Consider the following 21,028-nt stretch of genomic DNA (forward strand, 5'->3'; position numbering starts at 1 on the left):
AGAGAAATAATGTTTATTTTCCACTCTGTGTCCACTCCTCACCATAGACCATGTCAGCAGGATAACAGAAGTTCTCTGGTTTGGCCTAGACTGCAATGTTTTTAGGTGCCATAAAATATGCTCCGAATGTTCAAAAATATTACCAGAATCACATTTTAGCTTAAGTGCAGCTGCAGCATTTGATAAAGGTCTTAAAGAGCATTACTAGAGATTAAGAACTGTTTCATAGTGCTATCTGGCATTTTGGTAAGTTCTATCGCATGCATATCACGATAAGTGGCGTAGGTCACTTTAGGGTGAGCGAGGCATCTGCTTTACCCAAAATGGCCCTGGTGGAATATCTGAGATGGCTTAGAGATCACATGAACCTGTGTCTCTTTGTAATGAGCTGTGAAGAGCAGGATTCTGAGGCCTGGACGTCCCACAAATTCTCCCATAAAACCATCACAAAACCATTTTTCCCCCTCTGTGTTTATTTGATTGCGTTTTTCACAGTGGAAATATGCGAGATGTTATGTTACACCCTATTGATTACCTGTGTTAATTAAAATTTTAATTAAAGTTTTTTATGGCGTGCATTTGCGCTTGTGATAATAGTACAAGAAAAGAGCACAGGGTCTATAAATTGAGGCTTTATTTGCGAGCAGCAACCATCAACAAATACAACAGTGTACATAAAATTTTACTAACATTGATTCTGAAAATATTAATGTTACTTTAACATCTGAGATGTATTATTCAATTTAAAACTACAAAGCATAAAATCCAGGAGCTATAAGTCAGTTAATGAAGAGGAAAAGTCCATTACGAACCTATCAAAATCTGGATCATCTGATTCACATAAGTGCCTTGGATTATAACCAGAATCATTTACCTCTGCTGCTAGAGGCTCTTTACAGTAATACACACTCGGCGGTGAACCTCGCCGGTTACGGGATGGATGGCTAGTTAGACAGATGAATGGAGGTGTGCAGACTTTGATTAAATGTATTGTCATTTCCCATCCATTTCCATAATATCATATTCCGCCTTATGAAAAGAAAAGCTACCCGGGTGAGAGCGAGGCTTCAGGTTTGTCACCGTAATGAGAATGTCTTAGCCTGCCGTCCTTTTGAAATTCATTTGTTTACGTGCTGCTAATTTATTTTATCTTAATCGCTTGACGTATTAAAAACCACTTGCATCTAATTTCCAAGATAAACAATTTCCTTAGGACCACTGACGCTAAGAGAAACAGCAAGAGAAAGGGAAGCCGGAAGACTCTGCAAGTTAGTAAACCATGAGAGTTCAAACAGCTTTAATGAAAGTAGATTGATGTGAGGCTGGAAGGTATGCTAGAGGCTCTCTGGACCTTCTCCTCCTCCACGGTCCCCCCCATGGCCTCCTCTCTCAGTGCCGGATACAAAAAAGAACAGTTGGGACTAATGTGTCTCCTTTGGGATGACACCATGGGGACATCATTCTCCTGCAATGGCCAGCCGGCCCACTGGGGGCTCGGTAATGTGTATGCCATTGTTAGGCCGGCGATGATGCCTCTGCATGTTGTTTTAAGGGCTTAAACCTTCCTAAAGAGCCCATTGTCTGAGGATCCTACCCTCAGCTGTCTCCTGCCCTGGGGTATGGCTGGACAAGATGGATTGTTTTAAAGCCTGCGGCATTATGGCCATGATGGACCTATAAGTCTATTACGTCCCAATGGAAAGGTATTTTAGAACCGAAACTTTCAGAAATTTAAAAATTTGATTGATTTGAATAGTATCTTGTTTGTTGGATTCAAAAATGGCTGTAGTATTTTTAGTTTTCCATCCCTCATAAAACTCTCCCAAGACGTGACATTGTAGTGATGGGCCATAAGGACTTCAATCAGTGATTCAGCTCTTGGTTTGTGGTTTTTATGACCAGTCCCATATTCACAATGCTCTACGGTTCAAAAGGGCACGGCCCTTTCACCTCAAACGCTGTGTCTCATACGTTCTTTAATCAAATAGCCATGTAAGACTTTACTTTCTCATGCGTTGGGTATAATAGGGTCACTGTATTGATTTGATATTTATCATCATATACTGTTTTTATCTCCTCAGTTATGTGTCGGAGGAACTTTTAGCATTAGATTTTAGATTTATGTTTCGTTTCTCCCATCCAGCGTCTTTGTTCTTGGCTGGACCTCTTTTGAATAGTGTAAAGGTGTTTCTTGGGCTCTAGACAAACATGGATTTGTTGTCCAAGCTTTGTCAAAGGTCACCCGCAAAGGGGTCCTTTGACAGCCATTACAAACTAAACTTGCTACATCTCTAGCGTGTTGTGATTAGGGAATATCTATTATGAAACGGGTAAAAAATGGTCACCAGAGCCTTTTCAAAAAGAGGTGATTCATAACAGGCTAAAAGGTCATGTCAAGTGGCATGTTAGTATTTCACTTTAACTTTGATTAAAGATTTTTGGAAAAGATGGGAAAAACGACTCAATAGTGGGGCAGCCCTCCCTCTTCTCTGGCGCGCCGGTTCTATATTTTCTGCAGAAATCGATAAGGTGGGAACTGAAGAAGCTATTGCTACTCAGTCAGGGCACATGGTTCTTTCATTCATCCTTCCCCTCTCAAAGTGTCAGGAGAGCCTCCCTAAGCATACTAATACAGCTCAGACTCAACGCTGCACATATTTAAGACAGTTCCACCCATGGTGTGTTGGATTTGTATAGTATTCTGTGTTACATAGTATTGTATATAGTATTCTGCTTTTATATAATATAAAGAACTGCTTTTATAGCATTGTTTTTTTTCTGATAATTTTAGATAATGATGTTTAATTGATAGTACAGTGGAAAAACTAAAACCCCGCTCTACATGTTTTCTCATTGAATATCCGCACATTATGCAAATGGAAATTCATGTTGACTTTAAACACATACAGTGGATATAGAAACCAAAATACATATACATACAAGTGTACTGTATTATATTATATTATATTATAAGGCTTATTTGATCAAAATCACATTAAATCTGTAAATATTGTTATATACTGTAAATATTTTTAAATAGTATTACAATTGAATATAGCTGTTTTCTATTTTAATATATTTTAAAATATAATTTATTCCAGTCTTTAGTGTCACCTGACCTGAAATATTTAAAAAATATTCAAATATGCTGATTTGGAGTTCAATAAATATTTCTCATTGTTATCAATGTTGAAAATAGTTCATGAAAAACAGTGATACTTTATATTTTTTGTGGATTATTTATTTATTTTGAGGATTCAAAAGTAAAAAAAAAAAAAACTATTTAAAAAGTATTTAAAAAACACTCTGACTGTAAACTTTTGAACATACTATTAAAAATATTGAAATAGTTGCTTATATTATATTATATTATATTAGTTTCTATAATGCATCACAGCAACCCTTACATGCTTAACACGTACATACAGTTCTTAAACTGGCAGTATACCATTCTGTCCTGTTTCAATTATTGTCCTATGAGACCAATACAGTATACAGAGACTCATGTCAGATGAATATGTATCCCCATCAGCGAGCATGTAGTGTCGTTTGCAGCCTGATAGGTAGTAATATGAATGTAACTGTAGTCAGGCTCAGGGGACTCAGTCGCAAGCTGCAATTACTGGCGGCCTGGCGTAATGGGAAACAAATTTGCAGGAATATTGCCGGCCATTCGTCTTTATTTACACAGCCGATAATGAGGCCCTGTGTTAATCTGGCTCTGAGGATTCTCCTTGTGCTGAGTGCCGCACTGGCTTAAGAATTCCATAGCCTGAGGGATAAATCAGGAATTCACTCCTCTGGTCTCTCTCATATTGATCAGCTCCGGAGGTGGATGGGTGTTTTTTACAACTCTGCCTCCTAATACTTGGAAAACTCAATTCTGAACAGAAGGACAAAGGGCTTTTTGTATGTCCGACCCCCTAAGAGTTATGACTAAAGATATAGAAATACTGTTTAACAGGGATTTGAATGTGCCTTTTTTGGGTAATATTTTTAGCTCATGGCCCACTTCTGTGTTCAAAGACAGCTGCAGATTAGACTGCTCCGTGTTTTGAAATATGTGCTCATAAATTGACTATTCACACATGTTAGCTGTCAGAATATTGCCTTTCCTCGCTGTCTGCTGCATTGAAGTGCAATCAGTCACCGAGCATGTTGATGAGGATATGAATATTATTATGTGTTCTATAATATAAGCATTATTTTATGTGGATGGAGGCCATTCCTCACACATGTAAAACATCCATCAGTATGAATATAGATATTTGTGCTTTGTTCTCCTTTTCTTTTGCAGATTTTTTCAAATCAGTACACTGTACACAAAAATATCCCGGTTTCACGGTATTGTCCTTACAGCTCTAAAATGTGTTATTTTTAAATGACTGGGTAAAAAAAAAAACCACACAATACATTTTTCCGCTGAACACAATAAATTTTGTTTTTGAGCAACATACAGAATATTAGGAACAGTAGAATTTGTTTATTTTTTCTTTGATTTGTTTCCTAAAAAGAAGAAAAATAAAGACTGACATCTTTATTTATCCTAAATTTGTAATTACATTTATTTGATTTTGGTTATATAATTCATATGCATATCATTTATATAATTTCATATAATTTAGTTATATAATTTCATATACAGAATTTGATTTAATAATAACCCAATTTGAAGCAAAAACAGAATGTTCTGACAAGCTATGTGAAATTATATTACATGCCTGAACGAAACAAACTGCAGATGCTCTGAATGAGATGCAGATTCACTCTCTGACAGCAGGAGGCGCCTCTGGAACACCAGAAACAGCGTTTCCTTGATTACCGCTGTAAACAAAGCAGCACTGCACTGAAAATTTTTTTCTCATTTTTGTAATCACCACATACATTAGGATGTTTAGTATTACATGTTCTGGTATTTATTTAATGTTTATTGCATGATTTCAGTGTCATGATGATGTTTTGGTTTTGTCTGTATGACCCTGCATATAGGCGCTGTCTATACATGAGTATTAAGTCATGTTTTATGGACCGGTCACTTACGATGATCTCAGACAAAAGTGAAAATTATGTAATTTTCAACTTTCTCACCCTAATGTTCCAAACTTACTGATTTTCTTTGGCTCATAAAAGAATATATTTTAAAAATGTGTCTGGGTTTTTTCATTCATACAATAAAAGCCAAATTATTTGATGTTGTTTGGACCCCAGTGTTCTTTCAAAATATCTTCTTTTGTTTTCCCCCGGAAGATAAAAATGCTTACGGGTTTGGAACAACATAAGGGTGAGTAAATAATGAAAGAATTGTCTTTGGGTGAACTATCCCTTTGAGGAGAATATTAAAGCATTCAGCCTCAGTGCAGTCTCCTGCATGTTTCTGTCTAAATGAGATGTCCAGCACAATGCAGTCCTCCCACCGTCACACCGCATGTTTCCTCTCATGCCAATTAGAATCTGTGATATAGTCACAGCATATCCATGAGTGCCTCTGGAGTTACAACCTGACTCTGCTTCCTATCCCAGCATGCACTCTACCTCCTAACTGATATGACAGTTTTAGCTTTCTCTTGGGAAGATTTTGTTTTGCAGAAACAGTTACAGTGTTTCAGCATTAGCATGTTAGGTCTCATTTGTTATTAACACGGCTATTAAAATAGTCACGTAAGTGCAATATTTCCAGATATATCTCAGCTATTTCCATTTTTAACTATATATAAACAACAATGTTGATATTTGTCCTTTAATTCTGAAAATCATATTGATATACAGTATATGAGCAGCGTTGGTAGACAAATATCAATTATGTATTTAATCCCATTTTATTAACCAATGTCTTTGCTACTGACCTTCAATGATGCAATTCAACCATACTGTTGAACTATAAACTACTTTTTTAGGGAGTAACGCAATATTGTAATATTGTAAGTAATGCATTACTTTTAAAAGTAACTTTCCCCAACACTGTATATGAACACCAGAGTCTTTGTACAATTTTTTGTTTAGCATGAAAAAAGCTTCTCAACCATGCATCACCACCTTTTGGGTGGATTATGGCAAAAATAATAATAATAAAAAATCTGAGAAAAGTACAACTTAATTAGACTGACCAAATTTAGAGATGTGAACAAGTGATTTCTGCCACAGAATTTTAGACAGTACATAGAACAGGCAGTTTTGAAGATGGATGGATGGATAGATAGTTGATACTGTAAACCATTTCATACCATTTGGACTGAATTGATGGATTAAAAATATAATTCAATTGACTAAAAAATTAATATGTCACCTTTACACAATTTACAAAAATAAAACAGCATTGGCTTTTTGCCCTCCATCTCACAGGCGCCCCTCTCTGGTCATCTCCCCGCATGATATCACATGCCAGGGGAAAGAACAGTCACCTTGGAAAACAAAAGGTAATAGTTGTTAATCACTTTAATGAGGCATGACAACATCACTGTCCATTTCTCACCCACAGCAAGGGAGCGTGATGGACCCAAACTAGATTAGTGATTAACTGTGTTTGTGGCACATTGTATTTAGCTCCACAAAGGTGCAGTGTCCCATCGGCCTCTGCCTCCTGCTGGCCACGGATGCCCTGGAAACTGGAGAAGGGGCTGGGAACGAGGATGGTTAACGAAGGCAGAGAACAAGAGATGGGGGATGTCACCAGGCCCCCAGAGGGAAGTAGCCACATCTTGCCTGGATTCCCCACCGAGCTGCAAAATGAGCAAGACTGCATGCACCTGAGCAGGCCGAGGAGCAGCCTCAGGCACTGGAGAAGCTGTATTCGTCTTTTGCCTCCTCAGCTCGTCCTCCCCTTAACCATTATGAGCCAGGCTCTAACACCCAGTCCTCGCAGAAGACAGAAGCGCTAGTGCAAATCAAGCCCACCAACTATAAATTACCACTTTCAAGCCTTCTTTAACTCTGGCTGCCCCCCTTTTCCTCTCTCGTGTCTCTCTACCCATACAGACTTCCAATGCAATATAAACTTGGCTGTCAGAGGGGCTTTTGTGATGTGGCAAACTTGCCATTGTAACGGACAGCTTGACAAATGCAGAGGGTGGCGGAGCAGCGTGGACTCTTCCCTGAGCCCGACGGGTATGTGGTAAGGGTGGGGGAGATGGGCACACGGTGACTTTCTCAAGGATAATGAGCCACTGAACGATGGCTAAAATGTTGCCGTCAACCTGCCCTTCTGCTACCGGCTAATTAGATAATTAGCAAGGTCCTAATTACGGGATCAAGGTGCAGGGAAACAATTAGCACGAAGTATTGCCACATAAAACGGAAATTTACGTTCTGCCAGAGCATATTTAATTTGAGTCTTCTCCTAAATATCTACATCCTCTCACAAATGATCATTTCACAAGTCCCTTATGCAGTGAACGGATGGTGTCATTTGTGAAAGGTTAATTTAGCTAGGCGCTAAGATTAGCATAGATAAGTGAGAAGTTGGAGGATGTTTATGTAGAAAATACTGTGGGAAAATTGTGTATGGGAGTGTGTTATTTTCGTAAATAATTTCCCTTACACTCTTAAAAAGAAAGGTGCTTCAAAAGGTTCTTCACAGCGATACCATAGAAGAACCATTTTTGGTTCCACAAAAAACCATTCAGTCAAAGGTTCTTTAAAGAACCATCTCTTTCTTACCTTTTTATAATCTGAAGAACCTTCTTTCGCCACAAAGAACCTTTTGTGAAACAGAAAGGTTCTTCAGATGTTAAAGGTTCTTTATGGAACCATTTAGACAAAAAGGTTCTTCTATGGCATCGTGAAGCACCTTTATTTTTAAGAGTGTATGTAGTGAAGGAGTTGTGTCATTTGTGAAAGGTTAATTTAGCTAGGCGCTAACTACGATTAGCACAGAGAAGTTGCATCTTGGAAGAGGTTTATGTAGAAAATACTGTGGCAAGATTGTGAATGGGTGTGTGTTATCTTCATAAATAATTTCCCTTATGTAGTGAAGGAGTTGTGTCATTTGCAAAAGGTTAATTTAGCTAGGCGCTAACTACGATTAGCATCTTGTGGGATGTTTACATGGAAAATACTGTGGGAAGATTGTGTATGGAACTGCATTATCTTAGCAAATTATTTATCTATGCTTTTCTGCTCATCTTCCAACAGAAGAAAGAGGGGAAAAGAGAGAAAAAAGAAAGAAGGGAAAATCGAGATGAGCGCATAACCGCATGCTCCCATAAATACAAAACAGAGGCGGGAGAGAAAGAGAGAGCGAGTAAGGGTGAGAAAATTGAGCCTAACAGCCTGATTCTTAACTATTATTTATCCATTATGGAGAGCGAATGGAGCACGGGTGCTGCTCAGCGGCAGAGAATTAGAAAAGATTTGTGGGCTTTACGAGGCCCTGTCCTCCCATCCGCAGCCTGTTCAGCTCCCAGGGGCTGCTGCTGTGCCGCTGCCTCAGCTTGTCTGATCATTTATCCATAATTAGAAAATTAATATTTTAGATGGTGCTATGATGAACCCATTATGGTGATGGGCCCTGATATCAATTATAACTTCAATTTCAATTTCACTTACAGCCCCGGCAAATAGAGCCTGCTGGTACAGAGGACTGTGATGGGGCCGGGGCTCGCCGAGCGTGACGAATACAGATCGCTGCACATTAGGATGAGCAATTATTTGAACATGTATAAAAACTATTTACAAGCAATGTAATTGACCGGGGTCAGAAGGAGATGCCGGGCAAAGAAAGGGGAAAGAGAGAGGAATGGACAGGTTGACAAATTTTTGTTCTGTACCAACAGAAAGATTTATTAATTTCTGCGGCTGTAATTGAATTTTTGAAAGGTTCTTGTTAAAATCCTCATCGCTTGGCTCGTGCCGCACTGACCTCTCATAGATCTCTCCCTCACAGGCTCATGGTTTCTCCAAATGCACGGAAAGCCGTTGGCAGGGAAGATGCGGATAGAGTCCAGTAGGAAAATTACATCTAGAAAGAGGATAGGAAGGACCATATAATGTAACATTTTTGTTCATATCTTACTGTGGAAGTGCTTACATTTCTGCAGTGATTGGACTATATGAAAATAATAAGGAGCAATTAAAAAAAAAAATAATAATAATAAAAAAAAATGTTTTTGATAAATTGTGACAATTGTGTATATTGGCTTATTCTCACTATTAACTAGTTGCTTATTAGCATGCCTATTATTAACATATTGGCTGTTTATTAGTGCTTATAAATCACATATTCTGCATGACCATATTCTACATCCCTAATCCTACCCAGTGCCTAAACTTAACAAATACCTTGCTAACTATTAATAAGCAGAAAATTAGAAGTTTGAGACAAAAGTCGTAGTTAATGGTTTGTTAATAGCGAGAATTGGACCTTAAAATAAAGTGTGACCATAATGGTCACTGTTTTCTTGTTTCAAGAAGATATTACAGATATAATGTGACTCTAATTGGTCCAATTTTATAAATTGGACAGAGTGATTTGTCCCCACTTATTATTTACTCATATTTAATAAAGCACTTCTTATTGCTCAGAGGCATGTCACAGCTTCTCATTCATCAATGGGATTTGGCAATGGAGACTGAATATCCCTTGTAAAGGTTTATTGTCTGAGGCAGCTTTTCTCTCAGAGGGGGACTGATGTTGCTCTTTAGCGGACAAATCCCCCGTTTCTATCCAAATGTCCCCCACCTGGGGCCACGAGGATCCATACGAACACCGCGCCACACTCACACACACACACAGTCGCTCTTGTGCATTTGGCAGCCCGATACATGCACCTTGTTTTGCACATGTCAGTTTAATTGTTCACTGTCAGGGGCAGAGCAGCGGATAACAAGCTTAGCAAATGATGTCTGCTGTTGCTACACATTGATTAATATTTTACATGTTATTATCCTCTGTCCATTACAACAGCAAATTAAACTATAAATCACCCCTTCTGCCGGTGTCACCCAATCATAAATCCTCCCTCTTTCTTCCCTGCGCTTGCCGAGGTGTGATGGCGCGCAAGGTCCCTCTCTTTTTCACAAGACAACAAAGAGGGAAAAAGTGCCTGTGTTCTTTGGTCTGAGTTATGGACCAGTCACAAGAACTGTATACATCAGGCAAGTGAAAAATGGCAAGTTTGTTCTTCGATAAACCAAAAGTAAAACAAGTAACCTTTTGTAAGATATTTGCCTTTTGTGCAAGGTGAACGAGTAGTTTTCAAAGAACAGAATATTTGTTGTTCATGTTCAAATCAGTCATAAAGTGTTAAGTCAAGTCAAGTCATCATTATTTATATAGCGCTTTTTACAATGCAGATTGCGTCAAAGCAGCTTTACAGTAATAAACAGAGAAATAGTGTGTTGAAATAGTGTTCCGTTATAAAGTATCTACTGATATTGGCTGGCTGGCTGGCTGGATATTGATAATATAAAAAAAAGAGTATAAAAATATGGATATTTTTAAGATTTTGCAACCCATTTTACTTCCACAATATGATGAATTTTCAAATTAAACAGTATACTGAACGACAAAATATAGAGTATTTTATCCATTGGGAATTGATTTTCATTGTGAAAAATGGATATTACAAACCAGAATGGAGTGAAATGGGTTGAAAAGAATGAAGTATTTGTGATATTTGTTTCAGAGGCCAAATTAAGTTTTTAATTGAAGATTACTGTTTTTAATTTGATTAATATGCACCAGTGAATCATGCACACAAGACCAAGAACGTGTATACAGAAAAGGTGCAGGTAAAAATAATATATTAAATGATGATTTATTATAACAACTTTAATTTTTAAATAATCAGATGTATTATTTTTTTATAAAAATATTGAAATTCTTGATTTAATAATAATTCAGTTGTATTCTGATTTATTTTATCTCTGCAATTGTTATATACAGAGAAGGTGTAGGTTAAAAAATAATATATTAAATAAAGATTTATTATAACAACTTTCATTTTTAAATAATCAAATGTATTATTTTTAATAAAAATTGTTAAATTCTTGATTTAATAATAATTATATTGTATTCTGATTTATTTTGTCTCTGCAATTTGTGTGTTTATACTGTAAAAATGGTCACAGGTTATGAATTAATTTGCATGTCAAGTCAATGCAAGCTACAAAAATTGTTAGGAACAAATTTTCAGGCAGTCTTCTGACAAGAATATCTGGTGAGGTAAATGGAAATTCAAATGGCGTTGTAGATAAATAGTTTTCCCTCCCTCTTTAGGCCCCATTTTCCTCTGGATATCCCCAGAAATATCAGATGACCTTTTGCTGTCATCTCTTCCTTCATTTTTGCTAGCTGGCCAGCAAATCTTCTGGCCCTTGTCCCTCTGATGGCTGAAAATCAAATTATACAGTCGGTGTGCATGCAGAGACAGGGAATAGGACAGCCAGGCAGCCATAATGACATGGCCAATTGCATTGTATCAGGCAACAAGGGGTCAAGAGGGGTCTGTGCGTGCAGCGGATAGGGGGCTTTGTTCACCATGACGGCATTAAGAGAGAATTACACACAGGGTCGAGTGACCGCAAAGACTGGGGGCTGAATCGGGCCCACCCAATCATCAGTTTGGGAGATGAGAGTGACACGGAAACTGACATTATCCAGAGAGGAAAGCAGAGGGGGTTCAGAGATCCAAATCTGCAGAACCCCCCTCACATAGCCCAAAACGCCCAACAGCTCACCCTCTGATAGGCAAGAGTGACCCCTCCAAATCCCATTTTAAGAAGGGCAGGAAAAGTACTATTCTCATTCACAACTGAACCCCCCACCCCCCCGCAACTGAGCCTCTGTTCGGAGAAGACGCTCTCACGTGTATACAGACACACTAGCCATCATTTATTTATTTATCTACCAAGCGGATGTCGCTGAAGATAGCAATACTCACTGGCTGATCCTCCTTAAGCCCTCCGGATCTCCAGCAGATAAAGTCCCTGTGCGCCTTCCAATGATTTATCAATTTGCAATGTTTGTTAAGATGGCTTTGAGCTTTAATTCAGGCTGGGATTGGCCACCTGACTGCACCTGTTGAGAGCAAGTGGCCTACTCAAAGGGTCAGTCGATGGAAGACTCGGACAAAGTGCAGCCGAGAGTCTGACCCACAACTTGTCCAATGGAGTCCATAGATCTGGGGTTAAGTTGTCTGCCCTGGTCTCTCTCCCTTACCTACCCTAATTACTATACACACATTATATACCTCTCATTGCCCTGTGCCTGAGGCCATATTGGCCTTTTCCATTGGTTTAGAGAGCATTTCCCTGATCATCAAGGTACAAATATGGAGTAATTACATTTTTACTAAATTGTGTTTACCACATGTTCAGCTTTGCAGATGCATTCATTTTACGTTATCATCAATAAAAAACGATTTAATCATCTAAAAACATAGATCCGTGCACATCATTTATGTGTTTATCTACAGTATGTAAAACATTACATATAATGTATTATATATGAATGTATATATCTTATATATGAACACATAATATATGCACCATTATATGCATCATTACATCTACCATATGTAGATAAAAATGTGTAAAAATATGTATATGTGGTTACACTCTAGTTATTGTTACAGTGTAATTATAGGTTTAAGTATTGAGTAATATTAATTAACTACATGCATTTACATGGTTAGGGTTAGGATTTGGGTTTGGTTTAAGGCTACTTGCATGTAATTATGCATAATTTATTGTTATTATATTTGTAACAAGGACACCTTAAAATAAAGTGTTACCATATATGTTTATGTATATGTACATGTACAGTGGGTACGGAAAGTATTCAGACCCCCTTAAATTTTTCACTCTTTGTTATATTGCAGCCATTTGCTAAAATCATTTAAGTTATTTTTTTTTTCCTCATTAATGTACACACAGCACCCCATATTGACCGAAAAACACAGAATTGTTGACATTTTTGCAGATTTATTAAAAAAGAAAAACTGAAATATCACATGGTCCTAAGTATTCAGACCCTTTGCTGTGACACTCATATATTTAACTCAGGTGCTATCCATTTCTTCTGATCATCCTTGAGATGGTTCTACACCTTCATTTGAGTCCAGCTGTGTTTGAATATACTGATTGGACTTGATTAGGAAAGCCACACACCTGTCTATATAAGACCTTACAGCTCACAGTGCATGTCAGAGCAAATGAGAATCATGAGGTCAAAGGAACTGCCTGAAGAGCTCAGAGACAGAATTGTGGCAAGGCACAGATATGGCCAAGGTTACAAAAAAATTTCTGCTGCACTCAAGGTTCCTAAGAGCACAGTGGCCTCCATAATCCTTAAAGGGAAGACGTTTGGGACGACCAGAACCCTTACTAGAGCTGGCCGTCCGGCCAAACTGAGAGAAGAGCCTTGGTGAGAGAGGTAAAGAAGAACCCAAAGATCACTGTGGCTGAGCTCCAGAGATGCAGTCGGGAGATGGGAGAAAGTTGTAGAAAGTCAACCATCACTGCAGCCCTCCACCAGTCGGGGCTCTATGGCAGAGTGGCCCGACGGAAGCCTCTCCTCAGTGCAAGACACATGAAAGCCCGCATGGAGGACTCCAAGATGGTGAGAAATAAGATTCTCTGGTCTGATGAGACCAAGATAGAACTTTTTGGCCTTAATTCTAAGCGGTATGTGTGGAGAAAACCAGGCACTGCTCATCACCTGTCCAATACAGTCCCAACAGTGAAGCATGGTGGTGGCAGCATCATGCTGGGGGGGTGTTTTTCAGCTGCAGGGACAGGACAACTGGTTACAATCGAGGGAAAGATGAATGCGGCCAAGCACAGGGATATCCTGGACGAAAACCTCCTCCAGAGTGCTCAGGACCTCAGACTAGGCCGAAGGTTTACCTTCCAACAAGACAATGACCCTAAGCACACAACTAAAATAACGAAGGAGTGGCTTCACAACAACTCTGTACCTAAAAATGGCTGTCCACCAACGTTTACAATCCAACCTGACAGAACTGGAGAGGATCTGCAAGGAGGAATGGCAGAGGATCCCCAAATCCAGGTGTGAAAAACTTGTTGCATATTTCCCAAAAAGACTCATGGCTGTATTAGATCAAAAGGGCGCTTCTACTAAATACTGAGCAAAGGGTCTGAATACTTAAGACCATGTGATATTTCAGTTTTTCTTTTTTAATAAATCTGCAAAAATGTCAACAATGCTGTGTTTTTCTGTCAATATGGGGTGCTGTGTGTACATTAATGAGGAAAAAAAAATAACTGAAATGATTTCAGCAAATGGCTGAAATATCACAAAGAGTGAAAAATTTAAGGGGGACTGAATACTTTCCGTACCCACTGTATAAAAAACTATTGAAATTATTTACAATATGTGTAACGCAAGTACATTATAAGTAACTGTAATTAAATTACCTAAAAATTAAGAGTAATCCCTTACTTTACTTTTTCAGCAGATAAGTCATTTAATTACAGTAACGCGTTACACCCAACACTGGTCACCGTAGTGAAAACGAGTGAAGAACAGTGACCACCAGGCTTGTCTGGGCTTCAATCATTTGGCATCTCGCAGATATTCCAGGTTACAATGGTCAGTTATTACTTTGAAAGATGAACTGCTCCCTCCAGCCAATGCCTCCACTCTTCCAAAGCAAGTTTAATGGTGAGCAGCTCACGATTACTGATATCATAATTTTGCTCAGCTGGGGAATGTTTTCGGGAGAAATAAGCACATGGATGTAACCTAGGAAGCGTTGTGAAAGCACCGCACCTACTCCAACTGTAGAAGCATCCACCTCCATGAACAATGGTTTCTGTGGATCTGGATGGACGAATGTAGGAGCGGAGCTGAAAGCCTTCTTCAGCTGAATGAAGGAGTGGATGGCTTCCAGGGTCCAGGACAGGGACAATTTTGAAATAGTTTTACTAGTGATTTTAGCAAATGGTTGCAATATAACAAAGAGTGAAAAATTTAAGGGGGTCTGAATACTTTCCGTTCCCACTGTATATCTGACTGTGAGTGCATACACACACAAACACAGATGTACATATTGTTAGTATTATTAGTATTAGTATTATTACTACGTAATATATGTATGTAGTACATATGCAGATATCTAATATACTTTATATGTAATTTATTTATTTTTTAAATTTATTTTCATATATAAATATTTAGTGATTGTTATGTATAAAAATGCATAAAAATCACTAAATATTTATATATGAAATAAATTGCAAAACTATATATATATTTCTTTTTTTGAAGACAATTTTTTAGAGAAACTGAAACTGTGATTATTTTTGTTAAAAGAAGTCACTATGGAGAACATTATTTATTTTTTGTTAAAATTAAATTATAAATGATATCTGGGAGACCACAAAAAAGTCTAAATATTTGTTCATGTTTTTCTAAAATAGTTTTAATAAACACCAGAGTACATATATAGTTCATTTACAATTCAAACATGTGAAAATTTATAAGGAGCGATCCAGATAGACAGTCATTAGATGTTCCATTAGATGCGTCAGTCCGGCTGCTTAGTGAAACAGACCTGAGGTAGTGACAAGCTGATGAGCTGGTGTGTGTGTGTCGAAGAGGGCAGACTGTCAGGCCTCAGTGTGAGGTGGCTGTCAAAGCCCTCTCCATGATTATACACCTGACCCCATCATCCCTGCCCGTTACCCGCCACAGACATTTCTGTCACTACACCTGCCATTTTGCTTTCCGTGGTGCCAGCCGGGGCAAGCGCGGCCACGCTTTAGTGTTGTTTATTGATTTCTAACCCCACGCTTAATAGTTTTCCCAGGCCCCCCAAATGGCTTTTGTAAGCAATAGGGTTTGTACATCTCACCGATCAATACCTTTTATATTTACAATAAAATTGAAACGGCCTGCAAGCAGACTGCTGGCCCGGCATTTGTCATCCCTCTGCAAGGGAAAACTATGTCATTATCTGAATTAAAACATTTATTTCTGATTAAGAGAGTGTCCTATCTCATTCATTTTTCCCCTTCCAATACGAGGGGAATGGAATCGTATTGATTTTCGCACTTTTTACACATCTCCACTACTGGGAAGATAATTGAGAAGTTAGCCAGAATAAATGAAGTTTCTAGTCTAGCACAGCGAGCCAATACCTTGGAAATGTAAGGTGTTTTTGCAGCACAGGGTTTTTAATTTGGCTGCGGGTAAGGACAAGGGGGCCGAACAAATTGGATTAAGGTTTGGGACGTGGCGCTGGGGAATAGGGGCCGAACTCACCAGGCAACAGGGGTAATAAGACAAGCCTCAGATTGTCCCCAACTCCAAAAAAGCACAATCACAAGAGGAAGTCTAGATTAAAGAACCCAAAGCCTATTAATGCGAAGTTGCGCTCAATCTATCCCTCCCACAAAGCTTATTGTTGAGGCGGAATTGAGAGATTGTGATCGATGGCTGAACTAGACCCTTCAATGTTGCTTGGCCATTGATTAGGCATTACTAAATGAATGAGATTATAGAGGCTGTTTAGTCTTCATTTTGTGATTTCTAAGCTTTTTGTGTTGCCAAATGGAGACTTTCCCAGAGAAAACAAGTCTTTGCTATTTATTAGCAAGATCAGAGGATGGAGAAATATTTTAATTTGCCTTTGAATAAATATTGAACACTGAAAAAAATACTTAAAAATCGCTAGTAAATTTAGCAAAATATTGTAAAGAAATGCGAATAATACATTAAATAGTATTTTATTGTCAAACATACTCCAATAATCTTTATTAACAGATTTTTTTTTCAGTGTAATGAATAAATATATTAAATAAATTAATAATAACAAATATTCTTACATTTTTCTTACATTTTTTAATGGGTGCTGTTTCTAGTCTACTGGCCAGTGCCTGAACAATTTACTTTTATTTAAACTGTTATAGCTTGAATGACCAATGTCTTGCAGTTCACTGAGCTTTACAGATACAGTACCTGGCCACAGCTCTGGGACGGAGAGAAAATGTTGTCTGACTTTGAAAGGGCATCGTCCATCATGACTTTTCTCAGCCTGTCAGCGAACGGATAGACGAATGGATCGGTGGGAACCCCCCACGTCTTATCTCCCATTTCCCCTTTCTCTGTCCACTGACCGGCTCACTGGCTAGCAGGCTAGACACCTCTGCTGCAGGCGAGTAGCTGATCAGCCAAGGATCAGGAAAGCTGCCAGCTAGCTGCCTCTGAAACAGCCCTGACAGCACATTAATTCAACCTGCGGAAATCACTGCAAATAGGCAGGAGACATTGTGTCCACTGAGAGCAAGGGAAATGAGAGAAAGAGGAAGAGAGGGAGAGTTTGAAAGGGAGAGATAGGAAGAGAGTGAGAGGAGCCTTTTAATGAGCTGCTATAAGTTACTCTGTCTGACTTGACCATTAGAAGACTGTAATGCGCAATTGGTTGAGAAAATGTGTTGCAACTGTGATAGGCACCCATGCCAAAGGTGGTTTAAATCACGAGGGACATGTTGAGTGTTTCACTGAGGTGAATTACATTCTTGGGCTGTTTTATTGCTGTATTTAAGGTTCTGTTGAGAGTTAGACTGATTGATTTGACACCTCAGAATTTGCATCCCTTTACCAGAACCATAAAAATGTTAAAAGATCAGTCTGATAAAACAAGTTGCTGTGAGTGATCAGAGCTTGTATGTAATGGGAAAGTTAGTGGGTCCTTTAACTTGAATATCAGGAGCATTGTTTCGGAGAGAATGCATTTACCTTCTGCATCGCTTTATAAATGCTAAGACAAAGTCTGTGCATTCAGTTTTCTCCATTAAGCAAATATATCCTTTAGAGGTCACACACAGCAACACATCATCTATTATTTTATATACTGTACATTTAATTCAATGTGTTTGCTATCTATCATCTATCTGCTCTTGATATTGGGCTTTGGTACAGCTGGAGTTACAAAAGAAAAAAAGAAAGAAAGCTCATTTGCAGTTTTGACACATTGTCCAAATAATACATAAAAAAATAAAAATAAATAAATAAATAAAATAAATTATACTCCAGCTTGACAGTTCCTCTGTATAAACAGGTCCCTGGCGCAAGCTATTGTTTATTGTAAATTATGCCTGTGTGGAGCATATCATGTTAATTTACCTTTAAACAGCTTGCTACTTAAAAATATCTTTATACTGCCATAGCATTTGTCATCACAGTGTAAACAATCAGTGTATTGAGTATCATAATGAGAAGTTCTGCCTAACCTGTAAAATGACAAATCTAATTTGTTCATTTGCTAATACGTCCTCAGTGGAGAAAAACAACAGGGAGCCAACAGCTTTATTTGCTGTTACATTTCTATGCATGGAGTAATCTGAGGAGGAATACTCTAAAGGCTGGGAACATTCATCACAAGCAAATCCAAACATAGATGAAAAATTACAGGATTAGCAATGACCTTCCAACCAATCAGCCACCGTAATTACACTCGTTTATTATAGCCTGCAGAGACAGAGCAATACAGAGATGACCCTTCACCAAAACAAAATGTTTATAAATGTACAAGCCAAAGAGGAATGCTAATAGGCACTCATTTTATAAGGCATTAGAGCTCAGCCATACATTTATGTGTGCATTTCATTTATAAAGGCTTAGATGAAATGTCTTACCAAATTATTATAATTCCACATACTGTGTGAAGTAAACATGAATAAAAACAGATGATGCTTTGTATTTTTAACAATATAATGGTATATCTTTAATGATATTTAAAGTGATAATTAAAAATACAGTTTGTAAAGCTTTCAGTAGGACTTGTTCATTAGGTATTTGTTTTTAACAAACTTTAGTATATGTCTACATATGTTTTGCTTAGCACTTTAGCACTTTTGCTTAGCAATTAGTGTGTAAAAAACACAGAGCAGTGTATCTGGCCCTCTTTTTCACTGCATATTATATACATTTATATAATAATAATAATACAAAATAATATAATAGATATAATAGTTATCATATTACATGATCATTTATATCCTCTCTTATAATAATAATTATAATAATAATAAATGTGTTACTTGCTTGTTACTCATTAAACAATTATTATTAATTGTTAATCATTTTAATTTTAGTATTTTATATACACATTTAATATATGTATATATATATATATATACATATTATTATTATTATTATTTTTTTAAATTTATTTATTTTTTTTCCTTAATGGTTTTGAAAAGGGCATTTCTTTAGATAGTTGTCATAGTCATTATCTGTTATTTAGAAAGATACATATCATTTTGTTTGCTTTCTGGGGTCTACAATCTAAAAGTAATTTAATTTGAAAATAATATTCCTGCATTTGTTTTCTTTGAAATAAGTTCAGCCCTGTTATATACATATAGATGTTTGTATTTGCACTGTAAATGAGTTGCTCTCACTCTTGCTTTAGGGACAGAATACAGATCAATTCCATTTTCAAATACAGCCGAAAGCTCCAACCACCTCAGTGGTCGGTAAATGGCTTTTCCACAGGTACAGCGGAATAGGCTTTTGTTGTGCATTAATGTGTGTGCGGGTGAATGTGTGTGTGCTAGACCCCACATCCCCTTCCTCGGCTGTCATTATTCCATGTTCATTGACAGAGAAGTTATAGTTGGCCAGAAAGCTATCAGATGGGCTGGACAGCGGATAATTGAGGTGATGATCGGAGCTGTTCAAAGACAATTGATAGCGATGGAGTCGGGGTTAGCGGCGCGCAAGGATCCCAGCCTGCGGAGTCCCCTCTTGCCCGGGAGTGGCCCACAGAATATGGAATAACATATACGCTGCTAACGTGTGTCAGGCAGTCGCTGGAACACACCGGGCTTTAGCGGCGTTCGGCCAAACTAAGTCCTCAATCAGCCGACAGGGATATTGCAAGAGGTTTTGCCAATCTCTGCGAGCGTGAGAGAAATGACCCCGACTCCATATATCTGTCTGATCCATCCATTTGACAAGTTGCCAAACTTTTCAAATACCCCCTAAGCCGTTAAGGCAAAGCAAGCTGGGGAGTGATATTTCATAAGCGCAGGGTTAGGTGAGGTGGGACATGCAGGAAGTCATTACTTTTTTGTCTCCCTGTGAAGCCTTTGTCTGGATCACATGTGTCAAACTGAGATATCTTAATGGCTTCCACATACAACTCCAGTCTTTTTGTTTTTATTCTACAATTGCATGCCACAACCTTTTTTCCTTTCCCACCGGAGAATTAATGCAGCCGAATGGGAGTCAAGTGAACTTGTGTAGCTTTTCTAGTATGCATGTACTGTAGTGTGTTGTCTGCGCTGGGATCAATGAAGCTCTTTGAGAAGTATATCAATAACTCAATACTCCAAACATCAATGAACAGGATGCCATGCCCCCTGAGTTCAGCTATAGGATCAGGTTGGCAGCATGGGATACGAATGGGAAAGAATGGAAGGAAAGTGACACCCTTCCATACCTCAGCATCTTGTCACGGTCCTGACAGCGGCAGGTGACGAGGTTGGACCGGTGACCAGGGCGGCTACAGGTTACCACTGTCAGCAAGTAGCAACAACACGGTCGGCCCACGATAATCCTCTTCTCTGCAACTCTTTCAGCAGAAAAAAGACTGCCAATGTCTTGTCAACCACCCTTAATCCTCAGCATCCTGAGTTCAAGCCTCTGGACGAGGCCCCCGGAGCATTACCTTGGCCACCTTCTTGCCCCTGGTATTGACCTGAACTGTCATCCTGGCCCAGTGACGACCCCGGTGCACGGGCCAATCTATCATGGATCATGAGTTCAAATGATTTTCCTCCCCTCTCCCGCCCCTGTTTTCCTAGTGAGCTGATTGCTAATGACAACATTAGAAAGGGCAGAATGGAGATTCCACAAACAATGTGCACCTTGGATTTGCAAATCTAATATCCGAAGAGGTTCAAATACAAGCCTGTCTCACTGATATAAATAATACTAATAAATAACCAATGTATACATGTTTCTACTGTATACACACACTCTGGGCTGTAACCACAGACATTGAGGGAGACAAGTCCCCCCCCCCCCCCCCCCCCCCCCCCCAAAACCCTCCCCCTTCTT

This window comes from Sinocyclocheilus grahami, unplaced genomic scaffold (genome assembly GCF_001515645.1).
Source record: "Sinocyclocheilus grahami isolate Dianchi unplaced genomic scaffold, SAMN03320097.WGS_v1.1 scaffold572.1, whole genome shotgun sequence".
Lineage (NCBI taxonomy): Eukaryota > Metazoa > Chordata > Actinopteri > Cypriniformes > Cyprinidae > Sinocyclocheilus > Sinocyclocheilus grahami.